The 21987-nt window shown below is 40.8% G+C and overlaps 1 protein-coding gene across 11 annotated transcripts in view; it reads right to left on the reverse strand.

Moving 5' to 3' along the window:
- The window catches only part of LOC108939821 (receptor-type tyrosine-protein phosphatase S-like), a 176046-nt gene that overhangs the window by 147184 nt on the left and 6875 nt on the right, over window positions 1-21987 (reverse strand). The window contains exons 1-2 of one of the 11 annotated variants that reach the window (XM_029249701.1): window positions 21229-21276; window positions 21007-21128 (exon numbers count right to left, since the gene is read on the reverse strand). The exons of the other annotated variants lie outside the window; for them this stretch is intronic. The gene's annotated coding sequence lies outside the window, so the exon portion shown is untranslated. Of the gene's footprint in view, window positions 1-21006; window positions 21129-21228; window positions 21277-21987 lie in introns of those variants that run through there. 11 annotated transcript variants of the gene reach the window in all.

Genomic DNA, 21987 nt, shown 5'->3' on the forward strand with positions numbered 1-21987 from the left:
CATCCACAAATTTTACATGTGAAGGGCAGTAATGAATATCTGTGTGTGTGTGTGTACGTACTGTATTCACAGAGCTAAACAAGGTGTTAGATCAGAAAATTACATGATGGAAAATAAATAAGAGTGCTTAAAGGATTACATTTAAGTGGGTGGCATGGTGGCACAGCAAGAAGTGCTGCTATCTCACAGTGCCTGGGTGGTGCAAGAGAACGTGGGTTTGATCCCCGCTCAGTCTGTGTGGAGTTTGTATGTTCTCCCTGTATCTGTGTGGGTTTCCTCTGGGTGCTCCGGTTTCCTCCCACAGTTCAGACATGCTGTTCAGGTTCCCCCATAGTGTGTGAGTGACACAGAGAGAGTGTGTTCCACTGATGCATGGATGAGTGACCCATTGTAAGTAGTGTATCTAGCAGTGTAAGTCACCTTGGTGAATAAGATGTGTGGGCTGGTAACACTACATAGTATCCATTGTAAGTTGCTTTGGAGAAAAGTGTCTGCTAAGTGAATAAATGTTAAGTGTGGAAAGCAGCATGTGAGGGCACCTATGTGGATCACTGAAGACAGCAGCCATGATATGAGAATTAATCAGCAGGCCATAGCACAAGGTGCTAAACATTTGGGAAATACCAAAGAACACCTGTTAATGGATGAAAAGTTAAATTGACAACAATGGCCCAGTTTATGAGGACTGTGCTTGGTACAACAGTTACAACTCCTCAAGAGAATTAAGTTTTATGTTGATGTTTATGAATTTAAGATTAAAGTCTGGATACCACTGCACAATCTATAGGGGCCCTCTAAAAACAGTTTCACACTAAATTCTTCTTAGACTGGTCTTTTACTATGTGAGCTGAGGCCAATTACTGCTGATGACACCATGCATTTATCTCTAAAGGTATTTAATAAGCATATAACACCAGGTGTGAATCCACTCATTGAACATACCGATATTGGATAATAAGTAACTGCACAGTAGGAAAAGTGACCCAGGCACTATCTGTTGGACCAGAATCAATGGGACCGTCCAGTCATAACCTACATGAAAAGGAAATCAGAGAAGACCAAATAATTCCTCCCACTTTTTACAAAGCAGGCTGGTGTACTCCCATATCCCTTACCTACCCACACATGAATTATGCTGCAGCAAAAGAAACTAAACTGATTAAAAAAAGAAAAAAAAAAAAAAAAAAACCCCTTAACATTCAGAACATGTCAATGGTTCAAGCATGAAGGTGACTCTAGGAAAAAAAAAAAAAAAAAAAAAAAACAAACACAAATGTAAAATTAGCATATCTTGGTCAGTTGTTTATGCAGAAATGAATACAGTACCAGCAGTGTGAGTTTAATTCTAAGACCCCATCATCTGCATTCTATTTATTATTGGAAGATGGCTTGTGCCATAACTGTAATGTCAATGAATAGCTGGTGATGTAACTACAGTGTCAATGGACACCTGGTGATGTAAGTGCAGTGCTAGTTGAGAACCTTTGATGCAACTGGAGTGTCAGTGCATAGATGGTGATGTCACTGCAATGTCAATGGACAGCTGCTTATGTAACTACATTTATTCATTTAGCTGACACTTTTCTCCAAAGTGACTTACAATAACTTACCCATTTATACAGCTGGGTAATTCTACTGGAGCAATTCAGGGTAAGTACCTCGCTCAAGGGTACTACAGCCAGAGGTGAGGCTCAAACCTGCAACCTTTGAGTCCAAAGGACCACAAAGGCAGGTGTTCTAACCACTACGCTACCAGCCGTCCCCTTAAAACTACAGCGTCAATGGACAGCTGGTAATGTAATTGCAGTGTTAGTGGAGAACCTCTGATCTAACTGCAGTGTAAATGGACAGCTATTTATGTACTGTAACTGTAGTATCCTCTGAGAGCAGCTGATGTAACTGCAGTGTCAGTGTATACCTTGTGACATAGCTGCAGTGCTAAGCGATAATCTGTGACATAGCTGCAGTGTTGATGCACAGCCTGTGACACAGCCACAGTGCTGGCAGATTTAAGATGCCATTAGACAAGGTATGCTTCCCCTCATCCCCCCCACCACTGATGCTTCAGGGAGGTCCCTTGTAATTTATTGAGATGTTCCCTGTAAGCTGAAGTGGTCTTACAAAATGACTGTTGCTGAGAACAATTAAATGCAGTGTTGTGGAGAACGCTGTGTTGCAGCCACTGTACTACTGATGGCAAGTCATTTCAGCCATTTAATTTATTATAACCTGAATGGATGCGAGGATGTGATTTCATGCTCTCAGCACATAGCTTCACCAACTGAATACGCACACGTGCACACCGACACACACAAAGGAACACACAGCGGGATATCTCTCTGCAGACAGAGGACTTAGACGAGCATTATCCATTTCACAGTCAGAAATGAATTTCATTTTTATTTCACACCTACAGCAGTACAAGCTATTTACACGTATATCCATATACAAGTCAAGTGGCACAATTTAAATTCAGCACAGATAGTAGTACACAGTTTCTCCCCTGAGGATCAAAATAAAGTTAGACTGATGAAAGGGAAATCAACACATCCAAATGTTGCTGTTTACATTTTTACTATACAGCAGAAACACAGAAAATGAGCTGGAGTTCAGCAGCATATGTGCACTGTGATTAGCAGATTAAATATGATGATTATGGAAGGCCTCCATCAGTCATACAGTTCTAAAATTTTATTATGTCAAGTATAGCAACAGATATTACCAGTCCAACCTGGAAAAGCAATCCAACAACCTCAAGGCTGGAGACTGTTATAAGTGACTCGCTCGTAAATGAGGTACTGAAGTCTGATGATTTGGAGGGCCATGGAAGAGGGGTAACTTTGTCTAGATCCTTCTCAGTTGTTACAATAAAAATTCTGATGGGGACTGGAGTGGAAACACCAAAGTCAGGGACAATGAGAGTCTGTGGTAATTAATTATCTAAGCCCTACCGAAAACTGGAATATGTGGACACAGGCCAAGTCAGTGAACCCGCCCCGTTCCAAAAGTATCTCACCACTCCCATCTTCTACATAGTGTGGTTACTCCTCGTTGTATCCCACAGACTTCTAGTACATCCTAGGGCCAGATAACTCCCTCCACAGCACTACAAGAGAGTCTAAAGGGAATCTTCCTAGGAAAGTCACTTATTTATAAACTAGGTGACAGAAATGATGTCAAAATTTCTCTTGGTCATCCTAGCAGGGTGTCATGATCTTGATCATGATATGGGGTCCTTAAATCAACAGATTGCTGTACGCACTTCCTTTCTCATGTACCTGCTAATACAACAGTCACAGTCAATGTCCACCAACTTTGCTTCCTGTGTTTTGCCATTTTAATCTCATTCCTTACTAAATATGTTGCTGAATCGGATAGTTGTGTAAAATTTAGACCCAGCAGACCACAAATGCTACAATATATTGGGGGAATTCTTCAAAAAGATTAGCTGCTGTGTTTAATACCACCCCAAGTGCCACTGCATAGCTCTTCTCATCAATTAACTCACAACTTTGCAGACATATTAAAACTTTTTAGTAGGCAACAGTTGAAAGAATATACACAAAAAGTTACTGAAGGTAGAAATTCATACTTCAACAAAACTGTAATACATTAAAAAATGCTATGAAAAGTTATGAAAAATAATTAGAAATACAAATATTTTAAATTTATTTTTAAAAATGAAGCACTGGACTCCTGTCCTGAATCCCTGTCATCCTCATTCAGGGCTGTGGAAATTAAAGCAAAGTAGGAATGACTGAGCAGGGCATAACTGTTCTAACAGTGGAGAGGTGGAAGACATACATAAAGGATTCAGTTTAATGGCATGAATTCCAGTGTAATTACACCTCTGCTCTCACGGTGTTTTATCCATCCCCACAGCTGGGTATTGTTTACCATACTATTTTGATTTTAATGAAAAATGGAGACAAACACTGCCAAAGTCTCTGGAAAATCCACTACTACGCTTGGGCTGTATGAGGTTGCTTAAATATGCATGTGGATCTGGTGTGCAGTGAAGTGCAGCCATCTGACGAGAATCAGGGACCAGTCCTTCTGAGAACTGCCCTAATTGTTTGACAGTGCTTATTAAGAGGAGAGGAGCTACATTCCACAAACAGCCGGGCTTTGCTTGCAAACACCTAAATAAGCCCTGGTGCACCTTGCAAAGGCAATGCAAGGGTCTGTGCAACCTGGGACTTTTTCTTTAAAAGGTCAACGTCTGCAGTGAAACAAGGGCGTTCATTGAGGCTGGGGGCTCTTCAAGTATATACACACACACACACACACACACACACACACACACACACACACACACACACACACACATTTTCAGAACTGCTTGTCCCATACAGGGTCACAGGGAACCGGAGCCTACCCGGTAACACAGGGCGTAAGGCCGGAGGGGGAGGGGACACACCCAGGACGGGACGCCAGTCCGCCGCAAGGCACCCCAAGCGGGACTCGAACCCCAGACCCACCCGAGAGCAGGACCCGGTCCAACCCACTGCGCCACCACACCCCCTGCTCTTCAAGTATACCGAAATAAAATTTATTTGTGTGTACACCAATTCTGCTCTTGTTGCTATTTTTCCACTAGAGTTTCAAACTCGGATGCGAGTAGAATCGAGCAAAAACAGAAAATGCCAAGAGGAAATAAAGATTTGAAAATAAGTGGAAAAAAATGGAGAAAGAAAAATCAATATGTACCCTTGAAGGGAGTTAAGGAGAGGTGCAATTATGCTAAATGTGTTTTGTTTGCACAGCAGAAGTGGGCTGTAATTTACAGCTCACTCTTGGGACATCAGCACATTAAGACATTGTGACCGGGGGACAAAAAGTCCAAAACAGCCAACACTTTTGCTTTTTTTTGACTTTCAGGCAACATGGATGGCAGAAAAGAAAAGCTCAACAATTCTGACCTTCCTGTAAAGGTACCCATTAAAAAGTCATCAACTGAGGTTGGAAGGAGGGATTATCCCCATTGTTCAGAAACCATGAGAAAAGCGTGATCTTTTCGCATTAAATTGTCACTAGGTTCGAAGCAAGGGTTGCTGGTTTGTTCTTGGCGGTCTGTAGCGGAAGCTGGGTCCTACCTGCTTAATTATGTTGTTGACGGAATTATTAGGCCAAAGGGACCAACTTAGCTCTGCCTTTCAGCACAGTGGACTCCTGGTGGTTTGCAGACAGCTGGAAAAGCCGCACATACTCCTGCCCCACAAGGACCGGGCCTGAGAAGCACTGTGTTGCCATAAGGGCTCAAAACACAGCACCATGCACAGAGCCCCTTTATGCCCAGGCACAGTTTTATAACCACTTCATTTCACAGCCAGCCCCCAAAATTGACTTTGAGAATGGTCTAAACATAAAACAGGGCTGCAGAGGCAAAAACAATGCCCTTCACCATTGCTTTGCAGGCCAGAATGATGGCAAAGGATAAAGGAAGACTGTATGCACTCAGACTAACACTAAGTTAATTCAAAGGCACTTCATACAGTCTTAAAATACAGCAGCAGAGGTTTGCATAAACCGCGTAAAGCAGCCCAATTTGACATTATCTCTTTCGAAATTTTCAAACTGCTAACAAACCTAACAAAAGTCATTTACAGTTTTTGCTATCCTGTGAGAACTCCACATTAGACCTCATACTGAAAAAAATTTTTTCTTCTCTTCCGCTGTCTTACATAACTTATGATTTAATTTTTTCACCTTTGCCTCCTTGTTTACAAAATGTAGGTGACAGAAATATAAAAACAATGGGGACGGCTGGCCAGGTCAATCAAAGCCGAATAAAGCAAGATACTTGCTGCAAGAGCTGCTTCAAGAACAAGACTTATTTATGCAGCAGAAGCTGCTCTTTAATGAGCCCGGCATGGCTTGGTGAATCTTGCTTACTCTCTGGTTTATGGTGGAGTGAAGAAGGGCTGTTTTCCTCCTTATGGGAATATGGACTTAAACATGCAAGTTGGCCTGGCTTTACTCCCCTGCATGCTTCACTGCATGCCACAATGGATTTTCTGACCAAATGCACAGGTCTGTGGGACAGTAATCACTTCACTAAGTGTTCTGCTCACAGCACCGCTTATTGCACAAATCAGAGGACGTCCAAAAAACGCCTCCAAATCGAGCCCTCTCAGAATGAATTAGCAGAACCGCTTCAATCAAGTGCAACTCGTGAGAGGCTGGGGGGAAAAAAAAAAAGCATCACTTTTTAAAAACGATGCAAACTGGCTGAAAATCCATTTTAAAGGTAATTACAGTATAACATTTTAATCATATTAAAACTGTTACATTAAAAGCAGCTTTCTAATGGTATCCCGACTTTCCTGAATAACTGTGTACACAAGTGGTGAATAATGCAAACACAAAGCACAGTACTACAATAAACAATATTCACCAAATAGTCAAGACTCCATCACTAATTCAAAGTCATGTGCTAAAAGGACCGGGAACAAAAACACAGAGGCTCAGTCAATCTTGTCCTAATACTGGTATACCTTAAATAATGGACACACTCAAGTTCTTTGACAAACTGCTTGCCTTGGGTCAGGGTTACAGTAGTCCCAAGCCTATCTGAGAATCATTGGGTGTAAGGCTGGGGTGGTACACAGGTCTCAGTCAGATGTCACTTCTTTTCTGGATTGGACACCACACACACTTGCTCAACTATTTATACACTGTAGGCAAATTAGTGACACCAAATTACCTGAACTGAATGCCTTTAGACTGTGGGAGGAAACCCACAAAACCAGAGGAGGGCATTCAAACTCCTCACAGACTGAACCTACAGCCCAGGCACTGCGTGGCAGCAGTGCTACCTGCTATGGCACCGTGCCCCCCTTTAACGATGGATAGAGAGAGATAAGCAATTCCCTTTATTTTTCTCCTACATTTATTTATTCAGTTGAGATGGTAAGCTACTTTCAGATTTATACAACTGGATAATCTTTACCAGAGCAATTCAGGGTACCCTTGATCAAGGGAAGTAGAACAGGAAGTGGGACTGAAACCTAGGTGCTCCAAATGCAAGGCAGTAGCTCCAGTCTAGTTGTGATGGTCCATATCTGTTCACTCCTGCCATTCACTGAAGCTCCCTCCTGACTGATTCACTGCAGGATCAGCAGCAATTAGCACCTTAGATAAACATATCGCTGCCTTGTCTATTACTTAATATACTGTTTACCAGAGGCTACACTAACTGTTGTACATTTGCAACTTTGGTTTAATATTTATATAGCAACAATTCATTCATGTATCACTGGACCTCGAGTGACCACATCCTGGAATGACCGGACAGTCCAGTGCATCACAATATTATTAATATGTTTGCCACTAGTTTGAAAGAGGAAAACTGGGGGGGGGGGGGACTTTCATAAAACCTACCAAAAATATTTTCTTAGGAAATGCAGGACTGATTTAAAGTCTTGCAAACACTGTGCCAGCTCTCAACATGGCATCGTGGTCATTAGTAATAACTTTCTCTACTAAGAAGTCAAAACACTTTGAGCTGGCAGGGGGTACAGCCAGGAGCAGCAGGTGGGATTTGTTGGATGGACAGCTGCCAGTGACCCACCCCTGCCTTAACTGAATAATGATGCCCTAAAAATATCAAATATGCAATATATTTGAATGGCTGGTCATGTGCATAATGCCTTCTTTGGTTTTGGGAATGTTGGAAAGGCATGCATTTTAAGGAAATGGGCTAAAGGGAACCAGTTATACCAATGAGGCTTTTATAACTGGGACAACAAAGCCTCACTGCCTCCAATTTTTGGAGGGGCAGTGATGCATAATTGCAGACAAATATTTTACATCTTCCACATCCCTTGACCACTGCACAGGATTAGTGTAATTGAGGGCCAAAAGCAGAATAAGGGCACCCTGCATCTCCCTTGCACCTACAGCATGTTGTTAGTCCCAAATCACTCTTCCTACATTAAGACACGCTGATAAATCAGCAAAAGTGCAGCACCCCACAGCATTGCCATCACAGCATTACCATCACAGAACACATCATCTAAGATAACGATCAGTTCTCGCTCCACATGGATAATTGAAAACGGAACAACAATACATTGTAATATAAACCAATTTTCCACTGCATGCAAAGAAGAAAGTTGCACATCTTTAAAATTCATCACCACATTTTTACCCTTTTCTGTTCTCTTTATCCGTCATCTCACTGTTGTACATAAACAGAACAACACTGCCACACTGAACATAACACCAAGCCAACAGTTCTAAAAACATACAAGTGACAAAGATGCCAGTCAAATACCGTGCTAGCATTATGTCTACATTGTAGTCACAAAAGAACAATTATGCCTGGACAGTTAATCTCTCTGCTCAAACTGTTGGGATAAAATCCAGCTCCATTGAAATTCCACACGGTCAATGAAGTTGAACCCAGTTATGTTTTCAGTTCAAGAGCAGCCTTAAGGGTATTGAAGAGCCAAAAGAAAGAAAAAAAGTAAACAACCCTAAGAACTAAAGTGGCTGCTCAAATTTCTGTGAACAGATGCCAAGCTGTTGCTTCGTTTTTGTTGCACAATATTTTTTTTTGGGGGGGGGGCAACAACAAAAGGGTGTGCTTTGCATGAAATTACCTCTTTGTAGGAAGAAAATAACTGACATGAGAATGACTGCAATGCCTAAAATTTTCTAACACAACTGGGTGACGAAAACTGCTCTTTGGCATTCTGTTCCAGTCAGACAAGTGGTTGTCTCATTACTCTCTCGTTTACATTAGCCAATATACTGTATTCGATAGGCTTATCTCATCAACTCCGGTTGGTAAGCAACCTGATGACACCCCGGTGATATCTTCCTTCTCTTGCTGCAGTGCTGAACCTCCCTTTCCAAGCCCTTCTGCACCTTCTGCTACTGATGTGACTTGGTGCGTGTGGCAGAGCTGGATATCAAAAGTCATCAGTTGTTCAAGTTCCCATTGTTTGGAACGTTAAGAAAAATCACATTTTTCTACTACAATCTTTCAGACTTCTAAATGGCGATGTTGAGGCACCATTTAGAAAATACGATTAGTGCTTCAACATCTTCAAATAAGATGATCTAACCAAGAACCTGCCTGGTAGGGGGACGACCTACTTCCCAACCAATCTTGTCTTTGTTTAAACACAATATTGTCACATCAGCTGCACAATAACCTTTAATACAAAAGACAATTCCACACTTTCATGGTAGGATAAATAATCTGACACCATAGTCTGGAACAATCAGTCTAATTTCCCCAAGGAATCCTTGCTGAACACGTACCTCTCACACTTTCCATTCTTCTCCTTTCCCTCTTAATATTCAGATAGCTTTATGGACAAACAAAGAGAAAGGGCCTAATAGATCACTTTTACAGCTTGCCTCTTTCTATAAGAGCACAATATGAGACAGGTTTCAATGGCAAATATTTCCATCCCATTTCCTTTAAGATCCACACCAGACAAGGCTGTACAGTGATTTACAGTAGAAAAGGGCTTTTCTTTACAGCCAGCCCAGTCTCTTCACTTAGAGGGGAAATTATGTCTTCTACACAAAGCTGGCTGCCAACAATGCATTTGCCTTCTAAAATTTTACAAAGGGGTGTGAAATGAAACGGTGAGCTCAACAAAAAGACACCAATGGGTTCTCCATCTTTTTGAGTAGTTTAGCAATAGACTATGGAGGAACTCTGTTTTTAAGTTATAGCAAAACTGATTTCATGTTTGAGGTGATGCACATCATTTTCCGAGTTTTACATGCACCTGAGCTGTTAAATTGATGTACTTGTAATAGCTGTTTGAGAATCAGAACTGCTATGCCTAACTGACAGCCTATCATTGGTCTAACAGAAAGCTCTGTCTTATTTTGCTGGAAGGTGTCATGGGGTCAATGAGGGGCAAGAAAACCAACAGAGGCACTCTAATCTGATTTCTATATCTGTCATCATGTCTGTCAAGAGTGTTAAGAGTGCATTGGAAAACCATTTGAGGCAGGCATCATGACAAATAGGTAGATGTACATATAATATAGCTGAACCTGCAATGCACATATTGTCCATTTGCCCTTTTCACACACAGAGAAACCACTTATCCAGACAGTCACAGCAAGCCGGAGCCTAACCCGGCAACACAGGGCGTAGGGCTGGAGGGGGAGAGGACACACCCAGGACAGGACGCCAGTCCGTTGCAAGGCACCCCAAGCGGGATGCGAACCCCAGACCCACCAGAGAGCAGGCACAGGCCAAACCTGCCACGCCACCGCACCCCTCTTCAATGAGATCACCTGACTGAAATTCCTGTTCTATATATTTACATATGACAATGCCAACATCAAAATATTTTATAATATTTGTAGGAAAAATGATTTCCATTTTTTCCAGTTGTAAAATTGGTAGCATGAAATGCGTTAAAGGGCGAGTAATTTTTGCACTGTCAATGTCATCTTTGGACTCCATTTGAAAAGCACAAGGGAAACACTATTTGCAATAGTTTAAGGGATATCTATGTTATTTAAGTTATTTGATTTCAGGACTTGTATTCATATTTCCATGTATATAGAATTTATTTCTGAAAGTTTGCTTTCAATCTGCTCCTTCAGTGGTGAGCTTAATTTACCATGATCAATGTTATAATAATTTCAGACTGCCATGTGACTGAAAGCAGGGAATACATTGTATACCTGATATGCCGCGACTCGATACAACGTGGAATCACAGGTCAGAGCTTGGACCCCAACTATTTTTTGATCAATTCTTTTACACGTGTTTCAAAACTTGGCATTTCCCAAAGTCAAAAGGTAAATTCATGTAATATAGCGATTAGTACAAGACAGACCAATGATGAAAAAAAAAGTTGACATTTTTATGAAAGACTTTTCAAAGGATGCCTAGTAGATCTATGTTTTTGTCATTCATGTGCTTTACTCAATTAGCTAACTTTTGTCTCCAAATCAACTAACATGGTTAAGGTTACAATTACAGTTAGAAATTTACAATTATTTGCCCATCTGTGTAATTTCTCTTTCTCCGAGTAATTTTAGGGCCAATATCTTGCTCAAAGGTACTACAACCAGAGGTGGGGGATCAAACGTATGACCTTTTGGATCCAAAGGTAGCAGCTCTATCCATTACGCTATAACAGCTGTTCCCTCGTTACTTATTTTTGCTCACACACGTGTGTGGAGGGTTGCTATTACTTTCATTCATCTTCTTTAGGAAGCAAGCTGTAGTTAAACTTCCTTAAACTTTCATCAAAATGGGAAACTCGTTACAACATGGACTCACTTATAATGCGGCATGGACGTTTGGACCCCGCCATCCGCCTTATATTGGCTCTACAGTGTATATAGAGTTTTTGAATTTGCAATAAAAGAAGCACAGTGTGAAACACATAATAGGCAGTACATAAAATACCAATTATGGATGTAAAAATATGCAGTTGTACTGAATAACAAACCTGTTGTATGGCAAAAGAAGTGTTTTTTTTGATAAGCTGCAGCAGTTTTCCATTTTATCAAACTGTTAGACACAGCAAGCGTGTAGTATGTGCAACTGAGACAGTAATCTTCCAGATGTTATAGTATTGCTTTTCAAAATACTGCTCAGTGGCTTTATGATTTCCAAGAGATTGCATTACAGCGCAGAGTGCACATTGATGAAGAAGATGCAAATATAGGCCATTACAACTTCTCCTTTGTCAGTCGTATAGAACAGGAGTGACTGATCATCTGCTGTACTTTGGCTCCCAGTGCTACTAGCAGTGTGCATCATTCATCATGCTATATGCTATAAGAGCATCTCCTGGAAATGGGTTCACATTCAGTACACCACTTTTTCTTGCCTGCAGGCATCATCTTTTTACACACCATGGTGCTGAAGTGAACACCTGCCAAAGGCAGTCGCAGCACCTCCCATTGCTGGTGAAGAACCTTCTTTTTCAGTTGTCTTCCTATTGCACCAGCCCTTCATCTCAAGAATGGACATGCACAGTTTACCAAAAAGTTGAAAAGTTACTCTGAATCCAGATTTCAGTGACTGCGGCAACGGATCAACGCTCCTGCGCGAGCTTCACCCTGTATTTGTCAACGCTATCTCCCGACTGATCGAACTGTGAAAAGACTTGCCCTCGATAACAGCGATTTATTACCCAGTAAAGTTTTTTCTTTTTTTTTTTTTTTTGTGCCGCTGTGTCTGTTCCCTCTGGAGCTGCCCAAATCCCGAGGAGAGAAGATAAAGCACGGTATTATTCTCCGGGAGGTGGTATTCTGCCACAGAACAAGGTCAAAATGCTGAGAAAAAGTAAAGCGTCTAATAAAAGGGGAACAGACGGGAGTCATTAGTCTTCCTTCTAATCTCAGCACTGTGCAAGGAGGAAAAGCGACGGTCCCTCCATCAGCTGCGTCTCCAGCATAAATCCCTTCTTCCTGTTTAATAGCCAAAAGCAGCTTTACAGACAGGTAAAGCCCCTACACCCCCCAGCATAATAACTGCAGCTCTCATGGCACAAGTACATATGCATATACAAACAAATAAATAAAATAAAGAACCCTCCCACCCCCTCTTAATCTTCAAATCATGAAATATCTCCCTGCGATTGTGGGTCTCTCTCTTTCTCAGCGGGCTGCATCACTCTTAATCAGGATTATCTTCTCGGATACTGAGACAGAATAGGCAATTTATTTATTTGCATTACTTTTCCCTGCAATTATTATTTATCGCTGCAGAGCTTTTCTGCATTGAAGCACTGGGGGAATGAATGAATAAATAAATAAATAAGATGAATGAATAAATAAACAGAGATGTGCACAGGGCCTTGTTAAGTATGCCTTAGTGGCAGAAGTCTGCAATGAGGATCAGGCAGGTGAGTCCTCGTCAGGGAGAAGCCCTAAATCCTGATCAAGGTGTTCTCCAGGTTTCTACCGGTGCTCAGGAAAATTTCTAGGGTTCCTCCTCTAGTGTAGCTGTACCAAATTTGAGTCTTGCACTTGACTGCACACACTGTCCCAGGAGTTTGCCATAAATCAATGAGCCAGGCTAAGCAGCATACAGTATCTATTGACAGCAGTTTGCATGAGGACGGAATGGGACCAAGTGCAATGCGCAGCTACTGGGTAGAACCCTGCTGGTTATTGCAACCTACCCAGCAGACAGAAGTCAGTTTGTTACTAATGCTGGAACTCCTGGCTACAATAAGAAAACAACCCAGAACAGAACAGAAACTGAATCTGACTGATTCTGTAGGCCGGAAATACACCTTAGTGGAATACACGTGTCCATAAATGGAATACAATTCCATGCATTTCCACCATAGGAAGCTTTGGCAGCATCTTTTTCAAAGGTTTATTATCCCATCTGCATTCTTTCCTCCAAAATTTTGCAACTCAAAGAAATGAGAAAAGGACTACAAAACAACAGAGGAAGTTCTTCAGCATGCCAGTATTACATCTCATCAACACATATTGGTGAAGTTTTCTTTGGAGAACACAGCACTAGACTTAGAGCTGAAAGGAATTTGCCACAGAATTGACTCTAATTGCCGTACACTGCCAAAAGTCTTTGATGAAGGTCATTAATGATGCATAAATGGTTTCCGTGTGTCAACACTGCAATGCTCTACAGAGAGTATGCCGTTTCAGAAAGGGATGCATCCCTATTCCACGCATCTCCATGTAACTGTTGTAACAAATGTCACCCTTTTTTACTCATTTAAAGTCATACAGACAATCGAGATCTATACAGCAGAAAACTTGGATTGATTAGGTGTCTGCAGCACAATTTCACACAAGAAAGAAAAAAAAACCAATCACACATGAACAATAAATACATACTTCAGCTATTCCGTGTTTACCTGTAAATTCAATAAAATGATCTAGAGAGATAAGATACATTACTGACCAAGTATACAAGTACTAGAAATTTAATGTAATATATGACCTTTCATGACCTATTTTATTGATCCCAAAGGAAACCGCATGAGGCTACAAAAGCATACATATAGCAAAGTAGTCATCAGACTGATACAATACTGGAATACTACTGTGATAGGTTTAAACCACCCCAGATAAGCTCAAGGGTGCAAATAGTGAACTGCAGAGAAACAAAAATAGCAGTGATAGCTCAACTGGAAAGAGTATCTGTACAAAAATGACCACAATAAGCACTCTGGAGTGTCCTGTTTGACGTCTCAGAACTCTAGTACAGATAATGCCACACACAGGATTCGCATTAGCAAGAAAATGGCGTAGTAAAACTCAAAGGGCATACAATGTTGGCACATATCAAGTGCAGTTAGTTCAACGTCTGAGCTCCCAATCCATTCCCCAACTATGATATGTCCACCCACCATTTAGAAGCACTAAAAGCCCACCAATCTCTATCCTACACCGCCAGAGATCTCCACCTGCTAGCATAGTTGAAGACCCATTTGCAGTCTCATAATTCACATGGTAAATTTTAGACATTTGTTAAAAAGAGAGTAGGCACAGAAAATGGATATGGAGACAAAAACTGAAAGAAGGTAATTCACAAACATCCCCATCTTTTCACAGTCCATTCACTGAGGAGCCTAATATAGCAATTTTTCTCCTGAGCCCTTATTTTACCTTTCATTCAGTGCTCCCATTATCCTCTTTTGTGTCACAGGCATCATAACCCCCTCAGCCTCTTCCTAGCCTTTTGCGTAATATATAAGTAGCAGCTGCTGTCTTCCCGCAGATGCCTGGTGATTAGGGGAACATGACTCATAAAAAGGCGAGGGCCGTACCCTTCTTGCCCAGGGCTCACTGTTCTTACACAAAAGCTAAAGGATTAATAGCATTTAGCAAAAAAAAAAAAAAAAAAATCTCAATGCCCATCCCTTCAAAAAATTGACTCAATTCTCTTCTCACAGACAAACACACACACACCACCACCATAGGTATATTGGCACTCCACTTCCTCTACCTCCCTCTCTCCCGTGCAGCACCTTTATCACTCATCATACATGCTATAAGCAATGATGTCAGTGATTACGCTCTGTAGTTATTACATTATGTCTGCTTACCTGCTTGGCACGAACCCTTATTTAGAGCAATTAACAGACTATAACTTCAGTTTTGGTAAGAAACACATGATTCAATATTGACACAAGCCATTTCACCCAAGGAATGGGTAAAATAACACTGTTACACCTGGGGCTCAAAGACGCGAGTACATTGTTGCACTTCATTTTTTACCATTTTCTCCTAGTAAAAAGTAATTTTTTCAAGTCACCTTGAAGGTGATTGAAAGGGTGTTGAGATCATCCAGAGCTGAGCACCACCCTTCAAAAATATTTGCAGATTTTACATTGATCTTCCAGATTATGCATATACCATACTGGAATTACATTAATCATTGACTTTGTCATATTAAAACATTTAAAAAAAACAACAGTTTTTTGCTGCATTATTCTTAGGGGGTTGAAAACTAAGGAAGGTCATACTCTGTTTTGTTAGCTGATGTTTTTAGTTTCTCCTACACATTTGCACACAGAGGATCAAAAGGAACCAAACACAGCAATTATTATTATTCCGCTACTAAGCTGACACTTTTAGCCAAAGCAAATCCCACTCTACCAATGCATACCTTTTTGTAACTTAAGAACTTTTAGGTTAAATATCTTCTTGAAGACTGTAACAACAAGGCCTGCCCTTACTCTTGCTTTTAACCATCACAGTGCCTAAAGTTTAGCAATGCATTGTTTGGACACAATAATGTGATATTAAAGTCACCCAACACAGGAGCTTTAAACTTGGAAATAGAATTCAAAAACATTTGAAGTCATGACTTTTTCCTTTTTACTGTCTGTATGAATCAAAGCTCCATAAAAGGGAAAAAAAAAAAAAAAACCATGTGTTATTAAGAAAGCGCACTCTGCATACATGACCTGCTTTCTGCTATGAATAGTGGCGGAAAAGTTTGCAAAAGTTATAACTGGTATGAAGAGCCAAGGGGAGGGGTGGGTTTATGCCAGCTCCTTTTGTGATCGGTCTGGGATCTCTAGCTGATAATTACACTTTACAAGCTGCACTCTGGGCACGGACAAGAAAAAGGGGGAGAGGGGATGAAAGCCTGAAGGTCAGTTCAATCTAGTGAGGGGGCAAGAAGCCAAAGAGGCTGCTGCCTGATGCAAAGCAAAAGTATTTTAAACTTTGCACTCTTGTCATAATGACAACAACTGAACCACATCCCAAGAGCCTGCTGACAGTTGTTTTGTTGTGGTAACAGCTATATGACAGTGCTGTCAGATTTGAAGAAGCCCAGGAAGAGAAGACATACGTTAGCATATCACGATGTGCACCGCAGCAGCTCGGCAATACAATGGAATCAAAGTCTGGGGAACCTGATCAGTCCATTTGGTTTACTTTGTGCACCATGCTGCTCTGCATCTGGCCTGGGTCCATAATTCGAGTCACCTCAGAAACCGAAGGCGCCGTGGTTAAGAGCAAACCCCATCCGCGAAGGTCGGGAGGTAAAGATTGCTTTCACAGAGGATCCTCTGGGGCCTGGCTGCGTTTCAACAGCAATGGGATCCGTCTGGAGCGATCCGCCAATTCGGCTGCCAGCCCACCTGACTGAGCGGTCAATAACTCTGCGAGACGGACAGCTGCTCTTGCTCCAAGGCTCACTGTGGCGGGTGCGGGGTGAGATGAGACTAATGGGAAACTCTAACCTGGACGACGGTCCTTGCTGTGTGTATCAGCAGTTTTGGACGCGGGCAAGCTAAAATTAAATGCTTCTCGTAAAAGTAGGGCTTAATATGATGGGTGCCTCCTGCAGAGCGGTGCAGCGGAGGTCTCAGGTGAAGCCCTCTGAAAACCTGTCAGATGCATCTCCCCACAAGGCCTTGTAACAGGAAGCACTTAGCACTTACACAAAGATCTGAACCAGAGGGTGCCTTTCAACGAGGTGGGGGAGGGGAAAAGGTCCTTTTTCGACCACGAGACAAACTGCAGCCGTGGAGAAGTGAAGAGGACCCATTTCGCACTCAGGACAAATTAAGAGGAATAAACACAACCGTGCTGCAGACTGGAGGACCCTGTTGTAGAAGACGTCCTCCTCCTTTGATCTGACAACATGGGCGTCTTCAGTGCCACCTGCCAGCAATGGCTCTAACTGCAAATCTCTGTGAGGGGCTAATATCAGCAAGTTAGGCAGTTTTTTTTCTATAAACCACCAACTTTGCGATTCATTGTGTTGGGGGATTGGAGGAGGGTTTGATGATCATTTTAGTTTAACTAGACTGAATCCGTCACAGCTGGAGCTGAGAACGCACTTTGTCCAGCTTTTCACCTCCGCATTGCCTCACTGTCTTGTTAGCAAAATGTGGGCTTCAAACCACACGTATTCTTACTGCATACGTTGCTCACTCAGCTCCCAGTACTGCAGTACACGGCAACAAAAGCCAAGGCAAGCACCGATTTGGAGCACCACCTCCACCACTCAGCTGACCTCCTCCGTTGTGGTGTATAGTGTCTTTAGGATCTCAGCGGATGCACAATTTGTACGGACCTTCCCCTTTCCAGAACTGATTCGCCATATTAATGCATGCACCCATTCTACTTTCCTTTAAAAAAAAAGTGGATATATAAATAAATTACTTGCTGATGATTTTTTTCCCCCCCCACCAGGAGTGTCACCAACAGTAATTTTCAGCGAGGTTACGGATTACTTGCAGGAGTCAGAGAGGAGACTGATTTTCAGGAGACTGCTGAACCCTAAATACATGCCATTTTTGTGTTCCTGCAAAGTGATGAACAATATTTATTAACTTGTATTTTGGTGGTGCATCATATTAGGTACACCAAATTCTCCTCAAACCATTCATACAGCAGAGCAACATAACACATTCACTCCACAGGCAAATCAAGAGTCACCAATTCCCCTGAAACACATATCTTTGGACTGTGGGAGGAAGCCTACACAACCAATAGTACAACATTGCACATTTAAACCTACATCTAAGTGCACAGGCCTGGTGCTGTGAGACACCAGCACTACCTCCTGTGCCACCATCCAACCCTACGAGCACATATCCACTATCACTGGGACTTTAAGAAGAGAATGAAAACCTGGACACCATCAGATTTCACTCACGACAATACAACACTGACCACATCTGTTTCACTCAGTAATGTAAGCCATAGCTGTACATTTACATGAACGTTTATTTAGCTGATGCTTTTCTCCATAGTGACTTACAATGTTAAGCCACTTAGTTATTTGACCATTTATACAGCTGGATAAATTTTACTAGAGCAATTTAGGTTAGATACCTTACTTTCCAATTATCTGGTCATAATATTAACCCTGGGATAATATGGTCAAAATGACTTTTACTAATGAAAACATCCAAGTGAACAGAGATGGAGAAAAAAACTACTGAAACCAGCAGGAAATTAATTTTGACGTACCAGGGAAAGACATCTTAAAAATCCTTTATTGTGGAGTATATTTTGGGTACAATTTAACATTCAGGGCCAAAAGGTGGAGCAGTCTGTGCAGAGTTTGAGTGTTTTCCCCATGTCTATCTGGGTTTGCTCTGGTTTCCTCCCACAGTCCAAAGACATGGCTTTTAGGTGAGCTGATGATGCTAAATAGCCCATAGTGTGTGTGCGCGTGTGTATGTTGCAGGGTACCCTGCAACAGACTGATGTCCTGTTCAGGGTGCACTCCTCCAAACCTAATGATTTGGGGATAGGCTGCAAAATGTTGCAACACTAATAAAGATAAAACAGTTAACGAGTGAGTGAATTTAACACTCTCTTAAGACGGAAAAAGCTTTAGTGAAATCAAAGTTTACACAATCAACATAAATTTTTTCTCTGATAAATTCTTTAAACATTTTGAAATTCAAAACACATTTATTCATTTAGGTGACATGTCCCTCCAAAGTAGCTTACAATGTTTACCTACCAGCAATTATTTACTCATTTACACAGCTGGGCAATTTTACTGAAGCAATTTAGAGTAAGTGCCTCACTCAAGGGTGCTGAAGCTGGAGGTGGGAGGCAAACCTGCAACCTTCTGATCAAAAAGCAGCAATGCTGACCACCACACTACCAGTTGTCCAAGATTGTCATAAGTCACTGCTTTCATATTATTGTTGTTAGTAACATTTGATATCTTTGTCTAAGCTGAATCACAATGTTTAATAATCTATTTATGCAACATACATTGACCAAATTTGAATTTGGGACTCAATTTACAAAGCTATAGCCCTAACAGCACTGCCTGCTTGAGATATTCTGTTGCTATTGTTCTATTTTTCCCCAAGAAATATTTGACAGTAATTGCTTTTCATAAACACTTCAGTCAGAAGAATAGATTACCAGTGTTTCTCCTTATAGCCACCTTTTGCTTCAGCTGAATAATTTCTCAGAAATTTCAGTAGTATCATCTGATGTTCAAAGAAAAACAATTAAAAAAAATTCAACTGCCATGCCAAACCCCAAGATAACCAACAATTTTTATCTTTATTCAAAATAAAATGAAAGTGGAGCAGGATCACTGTTACAAGAAAATGCTTTGAAACCCTGATGGCAACTACACTTCAGGTAACACCAGCTGTAGTCTGAAAACAACAAACAAGAGCAAAAATGAAATACATTGGGAAACTTTAGCAAAGGATGCAGGCAATTCTGAGAATGCAGACTATACTAAGAGTCTCCAGAATGGCACTGCTATTAAACACTTAAACAGCACAGCCGGATAAAAGAGCTAAATATTCCACTGAAAATTTTATGAAATACTCAGACACAAGCTATTCATCAGGTATCAATAAAAGCAGCAGTATACAATGTCAGCTCTCTTATTTAACACAGATCATTCAGCAGCTGAACATATACTTAACTGGTGGAAAAACTGAGCAATCCATTCATTAAAGTTTCAAATTAAACTAAAGACACTGGATAACACTTCAAACTAATATACCAGGTTTAAAAAGTAATGTTTGATTTGATCCGCAGCCCACTCTGTTTTTTGATTGCAAATACCACAATAAATCAGTGTGGTCATTTTTTTGCAAGGAATAAACAGTGGTCTAGTGCATTTGACTACCATGGTAAGAAAAAGATTAAATAAAAAAAAAAAAAGGAAAAAAAAACTTGGAAAGGTGCAAACACACACAAATTCCTGGGAATTAAGAATTAGAATTTGATTTGGTTAACTGGAGGTCAAACTGCCAAGGAATAACGCAGCCAGTGTGGGACAATGGAGAGGATCCTATATTCCTACATAGCAAGAAAAAGAGGCACAGTGGATTAAATAAAAGATTCATAGACAGATGGGTTGATGAAAGCTGAATAGATGGACAGATAAAAAAAAAAAAAAACTGATGGAGGGATGGATGGATGGATGAGAGATACAGCAAATGCTAGTTCAGTGTCAGTAAAACAGAATGTTAAACAAAAAATGTTTGGAATCTGACGCTGATAGGCACATTGCCAAGCAAAAACAAACATAAATACTGCCATTTATAGAGAAATCAACAGATTTTAGAAGGTCGAAATCAGTGTCTCCAACACAGAAACTTTTTTTCTCTTTTCTTTTTTTTTTTAACATGACTCTGAAAATTGCGAAAGCAGAAAATTGTTACAGTTCAACACGCGAACACTGTACAAAAATCCTTATGAAACAGGATGAAAACAGTACTGCTGTTAAAGAGAAAATAAAAATCCACTAACTTTCCCAGCAGTCAGAATGATAATTAACTCATTCCTTAAGATAAGCTTTCTGTCTGTTTTACATTCATTGACGTACTAAAAAGACGCGATATTCATATTCATATTGTCTATTGAAAAATCAAGGTTTGTCAGAGACACTTCACACACGGGGAAAAATACTCTTCTTAGTAAACAGACCTTAAATATATGTTAGCTGCTTTGCACGCCATCGACCACTGGTAATCAGTATCACAAGTGTGTGGCAACCGTGTATCATTTCATTTATGACAAGAAAAAAAAAAAAAAAAAAGCGCAAGTGATCGTTTGCAGTCTTACTTGGGCAAGTTCGCAGCGTCCTTCGCAAAACCGCCCCCTGAAGCGCTCTCGACTCCTGTCCTTCGGCGCTGCAGGGCCAGCGGTGGGAAGCACGGAATCCCGCCCCCCTTTCCAGCACAGCTCTTAAATTAAATCCACGAAGACACGATGTTTAACATCAGAGCAATCGCTTACTCCCAGCACATTTCTCTCGTTAAAACACCTATCCGCTCGCATCCATACTCGTGGTGGTGCTCTGCTTTCATACTCAGCGATCCTCCGCATACCGAAGCCTCCGCTGAAAATAGTGCACATTTTTATCGTATATTACGGTAGACCAAGAGACGAATAAAAAAATCTAAACAGTCGGTAAACTTCCTCCATGTGCGGATTCACCTTTCTTCTTATCGAAAAATGATTACCGTTGAATAATATTTCTAATCAGTTTTATGTCAGTAAAATAAAAAACATGTACGACCCAAATATAATAATCACGTAATTAGTATAGCTTTCTTTTTATCATGCACTTTTTTAAATCTGTAAAGCAATGTATTAGATAATAAAATTATCTGACACTTTTTGAAAGTTTTAAAATGTATATTTTCTTGTAGTACTGTGGGTTTAAAACACAACATTTAAATGGAATTTCTAATGAACTCCCGTTTGACAGAACTTAAACTTTGACTACTATTAAAATAATTATTCACAAACAAGACCGTGAAATCGTTTGTCATGATTATACTTGAAGGGTTCGGAATAAATTGGTCATGCATAATTAACTTTAAGAGTTGGTGTGAAAATATCATGGTTGTTAAGTGTGTGGGAATACTTTTTTTCACCTGAACGCAATGATTGCTTGATTTTCTACGACCTGCTGAGTTTTAATTCAAAATACTGGGTTAGGATAGTCGAGATAAGAGGTTTACATGTCAAAATGTCCAGGTCGTATAACGTATCACAACACAGTTTTAGTAGATCATGATCATGCTGTCTTTTTTTCCC

This window comes from Scleropages formosus, chromosome 2, assembly GCF_900964775.1.
Source record: "Scleropages formosus chromosome 2, fSclFor1.1, whole genome shotgun sequence".
NCBI lineage: Eukaryota > Metazoa > Chordata > Actinopteri > Osteoglossiformes > Osteoglossidae > Scleropages > Scleropages formosus.